The sequence below is a fragment of the Cervus elaphus genome, chromosome 20, assembly GCF_910594005.1.
Source record: "Cervus elaphus chromosome 20, mCerEla1.1, whole genome shotgun sequence".
Classification (NCBI taxonomy): Eukaryota; Metazoa; Chordata; class Mammalia; order Artiodactyla; family Cervidae; genus Cervus; species Cervus elaphus.
Window position 1 is genome coordinate 107,575,936 of NC_057834.1, and position 15,612 is coordinate 107,591,547.

General features: G+C 44.6%; 1 long non-coding RNA gene across 1 annotated transcript in view; it reads left to right on the forward strand.

Annotated features, from left to right (window-relative positions):
* The window catches only part of LOC122677873, a 274,066-nt gene that overhangs the window by 153,131 nt on the left and 105,323 nt on the right, over positions 1-15,612 (forward strand). The window lies entirely within an intron of this gene.

Below are 15,612 nucleotides of genomic sequence, written 5' to 3' on the forward strand. Positions count from 1 at the left end.
TCCCTATTTTACAGAAGAGGAAGCTCAGAGAGATAAAGCAAGGACCACAGTCACACTGTTACATGGGGCACAGAGGATCTGAATCCGGGTCACTGGGGCTCTAGGGCCCAGGAGCTCTGCCCGCACCCCCCAGGCTTGTCTGTGGATCAAGGGTGACCCTGAGTGAGGGAGTGCTTTAGAGCTGTAGAACCCCGCTCAGGCTAAGAGAAGATGCTGTTGTTGTCTGTGCTTAGAGAAATGTTAAAAGAATTTTACAAGCCTCAGGAATTGCTGTCATTAAATTTTCAACAACCTTTTCCTGCGGATTCTGCCCATGGAAAAGGTCAGTGAGTGTTGGTTCTCACCCAGGGAGTGTTATCACAGCGGTTTCCAGGAACAAGGCTGGCACAGGGCAGACACTTAGCAAGTACTCATGGGTGGGTCTGTTGACAGAAAAGGGCCCCCAGCCCCGAGCCGACCTCTGTGGCCCCCCTCTGCTGGGGGAGTGGGGGTGGGCAGCAGCCTGCTCCATCACAGCTGGCAAAATAGATGTCGCCTTAAAACTGCCCCAGTGCTTGGAACCAGGGGCCCCCCCAGCAGGGTATACCGCCTCTCAGGTCCAGGGGTTTCTGAAACTTCAAGAAAGCTTGTGTCCAGGCCAGCTGCCCACCCAGACTCCCTGCCACCACTGCCTTCCCTCACTGAAGGAGTTCAAGCCCAGGTTGAAAACCCACTGGACTTCTTGCAAAAAGGAGATTGAACTGAATGACCCTTAAGCTCCCTTCCGGTCACGTAAGACTGGGATGAATTAAGGGAGAAAATGTTTTTTCAACTAAAACTGTTTTCTCCTTGAAGGCAGGGACCGTGTAATTTGTTGATTTGGCCTTATAACCAGAGAGACCCTCCCTCACCGTCCCCTCAGCCACCACCCTAGTCTGAGACACGCTGGCAGGACCCTGAACCACTCCTGCTGCTTCCCTTGGTCTCCCTTGACGCAGCTGATCCCGTCCCAGTCAGACTGGCCTTTCTAAATGGAGCGTATTATACCTCTGGCCTTCTCCGTGCTGAATTACAAAGGCCAGAAGTTTTTACCAACTGCTCCGCATCCTAACTTACCTCTTTACACCCTGTGCCGGTCCACCTATGCTCTGGCCAGCTCTACACCTCCCCCAGCTCATGTTCTCCTGGGCTGTTTTTCTGCTCCCAGAACTCTCAGATTCCCCAGTAAACTCCTCTTTAGCCACTCAACAGGGAGCCAACCGTTCCCCTGAAGCCCTAAATCTGAGTAGGTGGCCTTCTCTATGCTCCACAGTACCTGCAGGCTTCTTCACTCTGTATTGTAATTTTCTGGTCCATTTTCTGTCTCTCCCACCAGCTGTAAGCTCCGGGCAGGCTACATCTGTGATTGCTTGTTTATCATATTCTCAGCGTCCAGCCTACAAGACCTAAGACCCTCACTCGTACGAGGTGCTTAATAAACACATTTGCATTCCTTCGAGCACGGCTCTACTTGGAGGCAAGGTCAGATTCCTTGCCCCCACGCTTGAGAGGCCTCTCTGCAGAGGCCCCCAATGTGGAAACCATTAGCGCGCCCTCCCCCTGCCCTTAACTGAATTTGCTCGGAAGAGGCAGGAGCTTTTGGAAGCACCTGAATCCGATTATAGAGCTTGGAAGCAAAGCCAGGCATAATTGGGCTGCCTCACCCACCCCACCCACCCCCCGTTTTTAGCCAGATGACCAGCATCCTGCCCCCGCAGGCAGCCCTCCCACCTCTCCGCCAGCCTGTGCTGGCTGTGACCGCTCAGCCACAACTGGATGGGCAGCTGCGGCCGCATTTAGAGAGGGTGAGGCAGAGACACTCACTTCAACTCTGACATTCAGTCCGTCTCTGGTGACTCAGGTTGCCTCCGGGGCTGCAGGATGCAAGCAGGGCTAGCCCTTTCATTAGATATCTGTGACATGGGAAAAGGTCAGACAAGTGGACTGTGCTGCTGAGTCACCGGGCGTGAGTGTCCATCCTGGCAACCTGTCCATCGCAAGGGGCACCCGTTTGCCCTTTGAAGGTGGTTTGATTCCTGGGATAGATTCAATGCAGGGCATGCGGGGGAAGATGGACCTTGTCTGTTTCTGTAAAAGGAGCCGAGGTAACATGGTCAGGAGGAGAGCTGTCTTTGGAGTCAGACACACCTGCTTTGGAGTCTCAACTCTGCAGCACTGGCTGCGGTCCCAGAAGCAAGTTCTTAACTTCCCTGACTCTCAGACCTTCATTTATACGGTGTATGTGTGCTAAGTCATGCATACTAAGTCGCTTCAGTCGTGTCTGACTCTTTGCAGTCCTATGGATTGTAGCCCGCCAGGCTTCTCTGTCCATGGGATTCTCTAGGCAAGAATACTGGAGTGACTTACCATGCCTTTCTCTAGGGGATCTTCCTGACCCAGGGATCAAATCCTCTACTCTTATGTCTCCTGCATTGGCAGGCGGGTTCTTTACCACTAGTGCTGCCTGGGAAGGAGGCCGTCCTATACCTAAGGCACAGAGCTTCTGTGAGAATAAATGAGGTAAAGGATGTAAGAAACTTAGCAGAGAGTTTGGCGAACAGCAAATGGTCCATAAATGGTAGGTATTATTATTTGGACACGCTGAGTGGGTACATGATCCCCAGGGAACACAGTGTCTCCCCACAGTCACCAGGGTCTTGGCCCCCACCTTCCACATCCATAGTCACATAGTTCTGGCTTGGGGCAATTTAGTTAAAATGGGGATGAGCCAGGAAGAAATGAAAAGGAAGTAAAAGGCTAGTGACATTTAAGAAATGTTACTATCTCACATGGACAAATTGTTTCCTCATGGTTGTATTGGTCTCACTGGAAACCAGATGCATAGGTAGACACGGCCACACACAGGCAGCCGGGCAAGCAGGGTCTTACCGTGTCTGCCTTGTCCTAGACATCTGGAGAAAGCAGAGTTTGTTAACTAGACCTCTGAAACGCACACTCCTTTTCCATTCACTGAATTCCCACCCACCGAGGTTGCGCCCTTTGGCTCTTGGCTCAGCATCCTCCCTCCATCCAGTGCTCTACTCCTCCAAACAGAGGGAAAACATCAAAGAACTCTTCGGACATCGTGGAGAAGACCAGATTTGCTCAGCGTCATTTGGCAAGCTGTTTAACCTCCCTTGTAACCTAGCTATCTTTAGCCTCCTCAATGCTATTTTGAAATGTCAAACTAGCAAATACTGCTTCCAGAATGGTTCTGATCTGGGATGTGACAGGATGCTTGGGGGAAGGGAGACGAGTGGGAGGTGGGGATGGGAAGGGAGCTTTCTGGTGATGAAGTGGGGGTAGAAAATGCACTAATTTTACAACTGCCAAGTCTCTCCCTTCTTCTGGCTCAGCCACCTCCTCCAGAAAGTCAGCACACTTAAGGGGCAGTGGGGGCACTGAGTCCCACCTGGACCTAACCTCGAGGGATGACTGCTTATCTGACTCTGGAGCCAGACCTGGATGTCCCATTAGCCAAGAGAGCAAACTGACTCTTGTGTACCCAGTACAGTCTAAAAATATTCATTCACTCACTTATTCACTCATTCATTCAGCAGGTATTTACTGAGTAGTAACTGTGTGCCAGGCATGGTACTCGGCACTGGGAACACAGAGATAGCTTGCAAAGATTGATACCCGTTGGAACCATCTGGGCGGTTGATTAAACTCGAGCCCCTCGGGCAAGAGTCAGTGCAGCAGGTTTAATGCAGATCTGGGAGTCTGCATTTTGAACGAGCACCCAGGCATTCTGCTGCACATAGTCCAGGGTATGAGAACCCCTCGTCTAGCTTGTAGCAACATCTGTTTTCTAAGCAGCTCCCCAGTACCAAAAGCTAGAAGCAATGAAGTACATGTTACAGCCTCAGACCTTGAAGAACTTGCCATTGACAGACTCCAGAAAGAGACAGATGTCATTTCAGGGTGCTAAGTGCTCTGAAAGCAGAGGTACAAAGTGCAGTTAGGCCTCATCAAGGAGGTAACCTGCTCTCAGGAACTTGGGGGCTCTATAAAAGGAGGTGATATTTGAGCTGGGTCTTGAAGCATAAGAAGGGTTTTTCAGACAGATAAGAGTGGATACAGATTATACCTTCTAGAAATGGACTCAGCAAGCTGTATCTCCCATCCCATGTGCTCCTCTCACAATGAGACTGGCCCGCCTCATATGGAGAGGCAGGCGGCTCTGTGTTCCCTGCTCTGGAATCCGGGTGGTGGCTTTTGACTAATTCCTCCCAGAGAGGGCAGAGAAGAGATAAATGTAACTTTTGAGGCTAGGTCACTGAAAGGCAACCTGGATTCTGCTTGGTTTTCTCTCTCTCTCTCCCTCTGGGGATATATGCCTCGGGAGACCTGAGCTGTCTGGTAAGACGTCTGGCTACCCTGAAACTGACATGCTGTAGACACCACGTGGAAAAGCCATGCACAGTGGAGGGAGATGCCCAGGGACCCCACCTTTGGTTAATTTCGGCCCCTGGCCTTAGAGGCACCCAGCTGACACTGAATGCAGCAGAGACGAGCCGTTCCCTCTCAGCCAGCCTAAATTGCAGATTTAGGGGCAAAATAGAGATTTTTGTGATTTCATTATAAAGCATTATGTTTGGGGTACTTTGTTAACACAGCGTTAGGTACCTGAAACAGGCTGTAAGGGTTGCAGGAAGAGGACACAATAGCAAGTACAAAGATTTTGAGGGGTGAAACGTTGCCTAACTGTTTTTGGAATTTGAGGAGATTTGATAGCCTCATGAAGAATTCCAAGGTCTTGATTCACCATGGAACTGAGGAGTACAGTGAAGCTACCTGTGTTTTCTGAGTGGTGAGGTCGAAGCTCTTGCTCCAGGCCACATGATCCACAAATCTGGTGACCATCCCCCCGCCCCCCAAACTGGCATATGTGGTGTTAACTCTTCTCTTTTTGTTGTGATGTCATTTTAAGGATATCAGTGCTCCCTTCTCAGCTCCTAGGAAGAGGTTCACTGGGTGTTAAAGATGAAGTGATTCAGGTGTCATTTGATCTAAGTGCCTCTCAGATCTTACTGTGCCCAACTGGCCAGCAGCAAATGTTGACTGAGGCTTTGAATGAGGCTGGTGTGTGAGGGACAGCGTCAGAACCAAGGCCTGCATCCCCGACTCATGGGATCTCAAAATCATGGGCCTGGGAGCATTGTTTGCAGGTCATCCTTCCAGAAAACCTGTCTATAGCAGGGACTCAGAAACCAGTCCTGCCTGCTCTGAAGTTCTTTCTTCAACTGGGTCCAAATCTTCTTCCTCTGTGAGGCAGATAAAGCAGATAATGTAACATCCAGTCCACAAAGGATGAAATTGAGGCTCAGAGACACCACACAGCTTCTGTGTGATATCAGCTCAACACAGCCCCCAGGGTTGAATTAAGTCTGATGTCTTCACACTCCCACAGTCTATGCACCCCATGAACACACCAGGAGCCCATGACCTCTACACATTTGCCACACTATTTTCTCTACCTGAAATGCCTTCTTCATCCTGTCTATCTGTTTGAATCTTTATCTTTGTTGAAGTCCCCTACTTCAATCCTAACTCCCCTGGGAAGATTCTCCTTGTTCATGTAGCCGGCAGGGGTCTGCAATTACCCACACTTCCCTTGGTTTTCCCTTCCTGACCACTTACCTGTGGGTGGTGTTTGCTTAGCCAGCTCCCCCAGTTACACAGGATAATTAACAACAATTATAACAATAATAATCGTAAACTACTAAATTTTCTTTTAAAAGATTTATCTTTTTTTAATGTTAGATAATATAAAATTATTAATACAGAAAATGTGAATACTTAGTCCATTTCTTGTTAAATTTTATTTTGGAGGGTAGTCTACAAATGAGTCACCATGTGATAGGTTTTCGTCAGAGTTTATAATATTTTAAGCCTGTTCTTCAATTTGTTTGCATATGCTTTCTATTGTGGTGGTGGTGATGGTGGTTTAATCGCTAAGTCCTGTCTAACTCTTGTGACCTCATAGACTGTAGCCCACCAGGCTCCTCTGTCCATGGGATTTTCCAGGCAAGAATACCAGAATGGGTTGTCATTTCATTCTCCAGGGGATCTTCCCAACCTAGGAATTGAACTCAGGTCTCCTGCATTGCAGGTAGATTCTTTACCAACTGAGCCACCAAGGAAGCCCTATGCTTCCTATACATAAAACCAAAAGCCCTTAGTTTATTGAACATATGAAACATGACTGGATTTTTTAAATCTATAAATAAACTGAGTTGCTTTCTTCTTGATTTGCTATTCTTGCTTTCAGACAAAAATCGATGGGATTTTTAGGTATAGAAGATTTTATCCTAAAATAGTTGGTATTCTATTAAAAAGCAAACTTGTGCCATTTCTGGAACAATATGGATTATAAAATTCCTCATTTTGGGGGAGTGGTATTACTTAATAAAATCAAACAAGAAAGAGACAAAAATCAGGCACATGAACTTTTTGGTATTGACTCAACTTTCCTAAGTGTTTGGAAACAGCTTCCTTACTTTTATTTATTTATTTAACATTTTAAAAAACTGAGATATAAATGACATATAACATTGTATTGGTTTTAGATGTACAACATGATGGATTGATATATGTCTATTTTATATTAACTTTCCACTAATGAATCTATCATCTGTCAATCATCTGTTATCTGTCTATCTCAGTCATCTGTCTTTCGTACTATTTGAACTCTGACTGATGCAATCACAGAAGAAGACTTCTATGTCCCCAATTTTCCTTCTCCAGCTTTTCATCCTTAGTTCCACCCATGTTCTTTATACAGTGTGGCTTTGAGTCCCTTCACCATGCCTCTAGACACACTACATTTCTCTGCCTGTCATAGTTTACCTTTTCAGCACGTATTCCTCACATCCCTGCTGCCTGCCAGGGAGCATCTGGGACCACAAGGAGGAGCAAGACTCACCAGTGCCTGCCTTCCTGAAGTTTGGACCCCTAATTCTATGCCTGCATTCCTGGGAGGATGTAGACCAGACCTTCAAACACTGGAGGAGGAAAGCTGTTTAGCTGTTCAGCTATCAGAACCATAACCCCTCAGCAAGCATCACTCAGTGCTGTGAAGAAGCAAGCTCTTCTTGCTCTTAGAATTTAATGAACATCACTGGATGACAAGGCTGGACAACAGTGCATTTGAAAATTAGTTACTCCATATAATCCTCACAGCGACCCTAAGAGGTAGACATGACCCAGGAGATTACACGGCTTGTACCAGCAGAGCCAAGCATTGCTCACGAGATTGTGAGACCCCTGGGCCCTGTATGGCTGAACATCAATACGGGACCTTTTCTTCTCCAGGGCTCCCAGGGAAGGAGTCAGTTGTCATCCATTTGCGGTCCAAGTTCTTTTCCAGGCGCTCTTGTCCCTGTAGCTCTAATTTTACCATGACCTTTTGTGCTCAGCCCAGCCAAGTACAGGAAAGAGCTTTGTGCTTTTCAAAGGTTCAACAAGGCCAGTTGCTTGGACAGGAATAAATTATAAATTATACTGAGAACAATGCTTTCTGCAGTTACCCTTCTGGGCCTTTGACATAGGATGGAACATGAACATGGACTGCTGTTCACTGCCAGGGCTACTGCTTTCAGAAGAGCAGTGGCGGGGAGGTTGTTTGGTTGTGAGCACCCACATGGGCCATGTGCAAACAATAACAGCAACGTCAATAATTAATCAATATCAGCTGTGTACTCAGTGTGTGCCAGGCACTATTCTAAACTCTTTACATATGTTAACTTATTTAATCTTCTTAACAACCCCATGAGTTGACTACTATTATTATCCCCATTTTATAGGTCAGGAAATTGATCTATAAATCAATTGATCTATATCTTAAGTGATACAATTAATATGTGGCCACATTGGGATTTGAAGGGAGGCAGCCTGTTTCCAGTCCTGTTCTGTGCTCTTGTCAAAATCACAGTGGGCTCTCAAATACTTTATCTCATTTAATCCTAATGGTCCTATATGTCAAGTAATATCTCAGTCCTGCTAATCCTCTCACAGCAAATACTTTATTCTTATAACTTGTCAAACTCTTCCTTTACTCCATAAGTCTCTGGGAGGAGGGGGCCCTATCTCTCTTGTTTACTTCTGAGTGTCCAGTGCCTAGCACAGTGTCTAAATGACATAGTAGCTATTGATAAGCAAGAAAGTACACACACATTTTACAAATAAGGCAACCAAAACAAACCATCCAAGTTCAAACTGGTAATGTGTGATAGAACTGAAATTGAAATCCAGGTTTCCATGATGTCAAATTCTAAACTTTCTTTCTGTCACATGTTTTTCTCTGCAAATACCCAGGTCCCAGACGAGGGCTTGGCACAAGCAGCTACTTGATAAAATGTGCTGTTAAAGAAGTGAAATGACCTATCCCCCAATTTTCCCAGCATGCCATCCCTGCACCCCTTTATTTTAGGCTTCTGCCTTTTCAATCATGCCAGTGACATAGGACATATTCTCCATGCTCACCCCTCCATCCCACCCTGTGATCTCTAGCTGCCCCTCAGCAGCCCATCACATTTATATCATGTTTTGCACATTCCCCCATTTTAGAAATGCCTGCTTTTTGAGCTTGAAGTTTGAAGCTACCAAACTTCACAGTAATGTGGCTCACTTACATAATACAAACGCTTTTTCTGTTTTTTTCACTCTGAACTTCTCAAATTTTTATTTGGTTTCTTGGAATCCATATGCTTATAGACGAGGAGGATTTGCCTACAAAGGCATCAAATGGAGAGAATTTCTTGAGTTTTTAAAAGGAAAGACTTATACCAAGGGAAGTATGGCAACTTCCTGAATTAAATGGAATTATTTCAGACCCAAAGTTTACAATTGGAAAATCTCAAGCAAGTGATAAAGTCAAGCTAGAGAAATTAAAATTTTGGGAAGTTAGAGGTAATTTGAATTGATCGAATTAACACTAACCCAATAAAGCAATGACTTCTAATGAAATGAGCTATAAATTCAGGTCCTAGTTGTTCATTCATTCATCCATCCATCCATCCAGGGAGAAAAGTTTCAGGCAGATGGATAGCATGTGCATCAACCCAGCAGTAAGAAGGATGTTCTATATGGGAAAGATAAAGATGTTCCATGTAAATGAAAGTGTTAGTCACTCAGTCATGTCCGACTCTTTGCGACCCCATGTACTGTAGCCCACCAGGCTCCTCTGTGCATGGAATTCTCCAGCCAAGAATACTAGAGTGGGTTGTCATTCCCTTCTCCAGGGGATCTTCCTGACCTGGGGATTGAAACCAGGTCTCCTGCATTGGAGGCAGATTCTGTAGCATCTACTAGGGAAGCCCATATAAATGGATGATTTCAAAGAAGGAAAGACAAGAGATGAACCTTGCCTGTTAAGCAGAGTCCAGCTCTTGAAGGATCTTGTAAGTCTTGACCTGAAGTTTGTCCTTCAGTGGTATTGAAGAGATATAGGCAAGGGGGTGCTTATATTAATTCATCAGTTTTTAAAAAAAAAAAACTTTGAAGATTTTGGGAACATGTATGGAGTGCTACACATACTCCTTGTGTTTTAGTGATCCTGAGGTTGCCAGACAGGACTAAACTTACTTCCATTTCTAACCCATATTATGACTGGGATGAGTTACTTCCTATTTGGGATCCTTAGTTCTCTCATCCATAAAAAAGAATAAGGAAAGAAAGGGGATTTAAAAGCTGAGCCTGCAGAATAGTTTTCCTTTGCTGAACTGTTCCCAGAGGGGCAACCAGCCTTCACTAGGTGTGATTAATAAATTACAAAAGGTAAATAGAGTGCCTTGAAAGATTTTATGTTCCTTTTTAAAATTTTACCTGTCTTTCGAGTCTGCTGGGAAGCCTGTCACTCAACTCTTAGTAATAAAACAGCCCTGCACGAAGAAAGGAAAAATAAATCAGAAGCTGTATGCCTTTAAACTCACTAAATGAAAGCCCAGCATGCATGCTGCCTCCCTCCAAACTAATCACTGGGTTAAATGCAAGATGCACACTCCAAATCAATAGCGGGGGAGAACTCCTGCCTGTGCCTCAGGAAAATTCCACTTTCTTTCCGATGTTGTCACTTGACACATCAGGAAGTTTCCACTCATCACCCACTCCTGAAAAGGCCACCATCACCATGCTTCACATTTCCTGGCTGCCTTTCTTCAAAGGAATCAGGATGTCTTGCAGAGGGAGCCCACTCCTTGTCACAGACTCTCCTGGAGCCTGAAAGAAGGGCTGTGTGCAGAGAGGAGAGGTGTGGAGATGCCTGCTTTAGACAGAGGAAAATCAAAGTGTAAAGAAGCCCATGTCTTGTTCAAAAGTCCCAATGACACAAGACTTATACTCCCTTGGATGGCAATATAGCAAGTGGGAAGAACATGAGATATGAACATAAATCTTGCCCCTAAAACCACTCCCTGCTTCCCCTTTCTTGACTATAAAATAGAGGAAATAAAATACTATATATTACTAGCTGCTTTAACCTTGGGCAAGTTACATAACTTCTCTGTGTCTGAATGTCTTCATTTGTAAATGAGGTCATATAGATTAAATGTCCAACCCATTGTCACTGCTCAGCACATGATAATAATGGGATATTTTCACCTCTGGATCAAGGCTACGTCTCCTTTCTCTACTCTTCAAGACTCGACTGTGCCATCACCTTCTCTAGTAGCCTCCAAATTGGGTTAGGTCCCTTTGCTGTGCTATTATAATAATATTGATAGTAATTTGAAAAATCAGTGATGATACTAACACTAAAAACCACCATTTATGGATCACTTACTACACAACAGCTTCTAAGCCTTATATTTGAATTAGCTCATTTAGTCCTCATAACAATCCTATGAAATAAGAATATAGGTACATTCTGCATTTTACAGAGGAAGACACTGAAGCCCACAGCATATACATCACCTGCCTGAGATGTCATCAGTGAGAAGCAGGAGAGCTCACCTGTCTCCCAGAGCACCAGGGTTCCACTCTTTCTTGATTTAACTGTGGGACCATGGTAATCCCATTTACCTGGCTTTCGTCTCCACTGGACTTCAGACTCCCCTGAAATAGGGGCTGAGTATTTTCTATTTTTGTATTCCCAAAGTCTAGCACAGAGTAGGTACTCCTTGACTTTGAAATGAAATGCAACTGACTCATCATAGAGAGGCAATAGAGTACGCGTATTTAATACCAAGGGATCAAAATTGAGACGGTGACTTCCCAGGTCAGGATGCTGCAGAGCTAGACATCATCTCACACAGGAGGGGCTTGGCCAGACTGAGACAAAGCAAAGACAAGAGCTGGGCAGACAAGTCAACTGAAAAAAAGACCCAAGTACAACCCCTCCCACCTAAACTCTTTTGTTAGTCACACAAATGAAAGACGCTCAATAGATGCTTCATGAGGATGGCCTGAAAGTTGCCTTCAGAACTTCCGTGAATGATGTGCATGGTTGACAAACACAGTGTTGCCAAAAACAAGAACTTTTTTGAACTCTAATTTCAGAGAGTTGTCTCTGTCATTCTTAACAAATTCTTGCCTCACTGTCATGTTATCTTGAAACTTGCCTCACTGTCATGTTATCATGAATTGAAAACTTAATGGGGTGTTGTTAGAACTGGATCTCAAGACTGAGTGGGACCCACTGGAGTCAAGATTCTGATGCTAACAGCAATGGCACAAAATAAGAAAAAATAAATATCCTGTAAACATATGGAAAGATGCTCAGTTGCACTAATCATCAAAGAAATTCAAACTAAGTAATGAGATTTTTTTCCAAGATTTGCAACACTTAAAAAGATCAACAATGTTCAAGGTCCGTGAGGCTCTGAGAAAATGGGTATGATTATATTTAGTTAGTGGGAGTCTAAATATAGAGTCTCCACCAAAATTCAATTTCCAGGACACTAACACATAGGTATATCAACACATATGCTCACAAATATATTTTCAAGCATGGTCACTTCAGCATCATTTGTAATAGTAAAAAAAAGAAGCTTCCAAAGTAGGGAAATGGTTTTTAAAATGATGGTATATTCATAGAAAGGAATGGAAAAATGACCATATTCTAACAAATGAACACCTGTCTCCCCAAGAGCCCTCGATCATCTAATTACAACTCTCTTCTGGTTTGTCCCTGGGGGTGCCACAACCAGGTACATAACTAAGTGATTATAAGGAATAGGGATGGGAAGGGGATGAGGCTCCCCTCCCCCATTTATATCTGTGGTTTCCTTTCTTCCCTTCTTCCTTCCTTCATTCTTTCCTATCTTCTATTCTTTCTTCCTTAAGTCTAATAAACATGCATTTTTGTTATCGAGATTACTTTATCTGTTTTTTTTTTTTGTTTAACAAGACTCTGGTACCCAGCAAGGCAAAGCCAGACTTGTGAAGAGGTTTAGTTCAATAACAAAAGTATAGACAAAACTCCATGCTAATACAGAAGAGAATGTAAAACAAACACCTTTCCAGAAACACAGGAGAAGATGCACAGAAGAGGAGGCTCTGGGAGTTAGCCTGAGCTTGGCTTGGGAAGAGATGCTTTAGGGGAAGACAATGAAGGCAAAACTTTCTAGGCAGAGGTACACAAGAACCCAGGCCTAGGGCCTGAAACAGGGTGGGCTGTGCTGTGTTCGCAGCTGGAATGTGACCCTCAGTGCTCAGATGGTTTATTCAGTCCTGAAACAGGGCACCAGAAGAAGCACAGGCCGAGGAGTGGCCTGAATTTAGTTCTAGTTTGGAGGAGCAGCCACAGAGGAAGAAGGCAATAGAGATGGGTGAACGATTTGCACATAGTTTTCATCTGACCTGCTGTGGAATGTGGCTCATAATTCATCTACATGGGCAGCTAGCTACTGGAATGGACAAAAGAAACCCAGCCAGTGGAAATTCCTGGGAAACTGTCATGGGGCCCAAATAGGAAATGCCACTCAAGAGATTTTACTGGTGCCAGGCTTGGATACCAGTGTCGGAACCATGCTCCTCCAAGAACCATTTCTTCCTGTCAGCCAGGAGAGAGACACTTCGGCTGATACATATGTGGATAATAAGCAGGGTCCCATCCACATTAGAAGGCACTGGAGACCCACTCCAGTACTCTTGCCTGGAAAATCCCATGGACGGAGGAGCCTGGTAGGCTGCAGTCCATGGGGTCGCTAAGAGTTGGACAGAACTGAGAGACTTCACTTTCACTTTTCACTTTCATTCATTGGAAAAGGAAATGGCAACCCACTCCAGTGTTCTTGCCTGGAGACTCCCAGGGACGGGGGAGCCTGGTGGGCTGCCGTCTATGGGGTCGCACAGAGTCGGACACGACTGACGAGACTTAGCAGCAGCAGCAGCGTCCACATTATTCTTTTCAGCCAGGTTACATTCACCGTCTAACTTGATACTTCAAGAACTGCTGAATCAGGGATAATTGTCTTCATTTTACAGATCTTGGAATGGTGGCTAAGGGAAATTTAGTGACTCACGTAAGGTCACATAGCTAAGGGAGACAGAAATGTATCATTAAAAATCTTTTGCTTTTGGAATGATACAGGCTTATTTTAAAATCTTTATTCCATTAAGCAGTGATTCCATACTCACTACTTCATATGACTTTAGGTAATTTACTTTCCACTCTGAGTCTATTTTCCTATATGTAGAATGGGAATAACTTTATCTATCTTATAGAACTTTTGGAAACATGGAGTGAGATTATATATGCTGCCCACTATGTATGTCCTCCTTCCTTAGGACTCAAAACTAATTTGATGTGGTTATTGATGTTTTAATCACTCAGTTGTGTCCTACTCTTTTGAGACCCCATGAACAGAAGCCCACCAATCTCCTCTGTCCTTAGGATTTCCCAGGCAAGAATGCTGGAGTGTGCTGCCATTTCTTTCTCCCGGGGATTTTTCTGACCCAGAAACTGAATCCATGACTCCTGCATTGGCAGGCATATTCTTTACCACTGAGCCACCAAGGAAGTCCAGTTTGATGTGGTATGCTTAGTCGCTCAGTCATGTCTGACTCTTTGCAACCCCATGGACTGCAGCCTGGCTCCTCTGTCCATGGGGATTCTCCAGGCAAGAATACTGAAGTGGGTTGCCATGCCCTCTTCCAGGGGATCTTCCTAACCCAGGGATCAAACCCAGGTCTCCTGCCTTGCAGGCAGATTCTTTACCATCTGAGCCACTAGGGAAGCCCAATTTGATGTGGAGGGGGCAGCAAATGCACCCAGTTAAAATATTTCCCAGTCTTCATTGCACTTGGATGTGGCCATGTGACATAGTTCTGGCCAATGAAATGTAAGCAGGAGTCTCTAGAAAGGGGACCTTGTCCTGAATAAGAAAATTATACCTTTTTTGAAAAAGCCTTCCTTCTCCCCTTCTTCCTTCTTGGGATGAAATTACGTTCCAAGGAATAGAGGGGAAAATGGAGATTCAGCAGCCATCTTGGAGAGATGGAAGAGCTTGTACCTCTGCTAGGATTGTTGGTTGGGCTGTTTTTCCCTGGATTTATTGCCTGAGACAGATCCACCCTGGCTAGCTTAATCAGGTTGCAGCTGTCCATATTCCTGACTGATGGAATAATGGCAGTCATTTTGATTAGAGCAGGGACTTTTCTCTGAAATGCAGGGAAGAATTTAAACTCCTGTGCTTCATTCTTAAAATAGCGTTAACCGGCTGAATCATCCCACTCTCCACACTTTACACTTGGTTCTGTCTCTGTTCTCCGCCTTGCTCACCTCCAGACTTGGGCGCATGGGACTCTTCCTGCTGGTCCTTCTCAGCTCAAATGAAACAAGGTATATAAAATCCCTAGCTCAGTGCCTGGCACACATGCGCTAAACAAATGGGATTTATTTGTCTTGAGTCAGATGTTTTAAAGCAGCCTCAGTAAATCAGAATCTTATTTGACAAGCTTTAATAAACTTTAGCAAGGCTTTACTTTAACAAACACATGTGAGTTTAACTTCAGGAGCCTCATGACCTACAGGGTAAAAAAACTGAAGCAGTTATTACCTGGTGTTCAAGATCCTAACTCCTGCCTACAGCTCTGGACTCCTCCTGGGTCCCTAGATAATGTCCTTTCCCCAGCTTCCACTCAATAGGGTTTTCATCTCCTCTGCTTAGGGCTCATCTGATTGTAGCCACTGAGTTTGCCTCTCCCTCTGAAGGTGAGGCATGTATCTTATTTACCTTTGACTCCTTGGTAACCCTGCACAGAGCAGTACTCAGTGAATTATAACTGAATGAATAAATGAGTTTCCAGTCAATGCCCAGGAGTCTATTCACATAGAGGTCTTAGCTTTTCCCTGAAAATGGATGAGCATTTTCATGCTTCAGGAGTTTTGCACCTGCTATTTCTTTTATTCAGAATCCTTTCCCTCCATTTTTGGGTATAGGACTCCTACTCACCCACACACACCTCCTCAAACATCACCTCTTCCAATTCCTTCAGTTGCTTATTCTCTTAAAGCATCTGATATTTAATTCTACTATGGCTTATGACTTGCTATCTATTATTATGATCATTTGTCCACATGCTTCTTTTCCCTGAAGTCTGATTTCTTAAAGGCATTTAGTCATTTTTTTCCTGTCAGTTATATTCAGT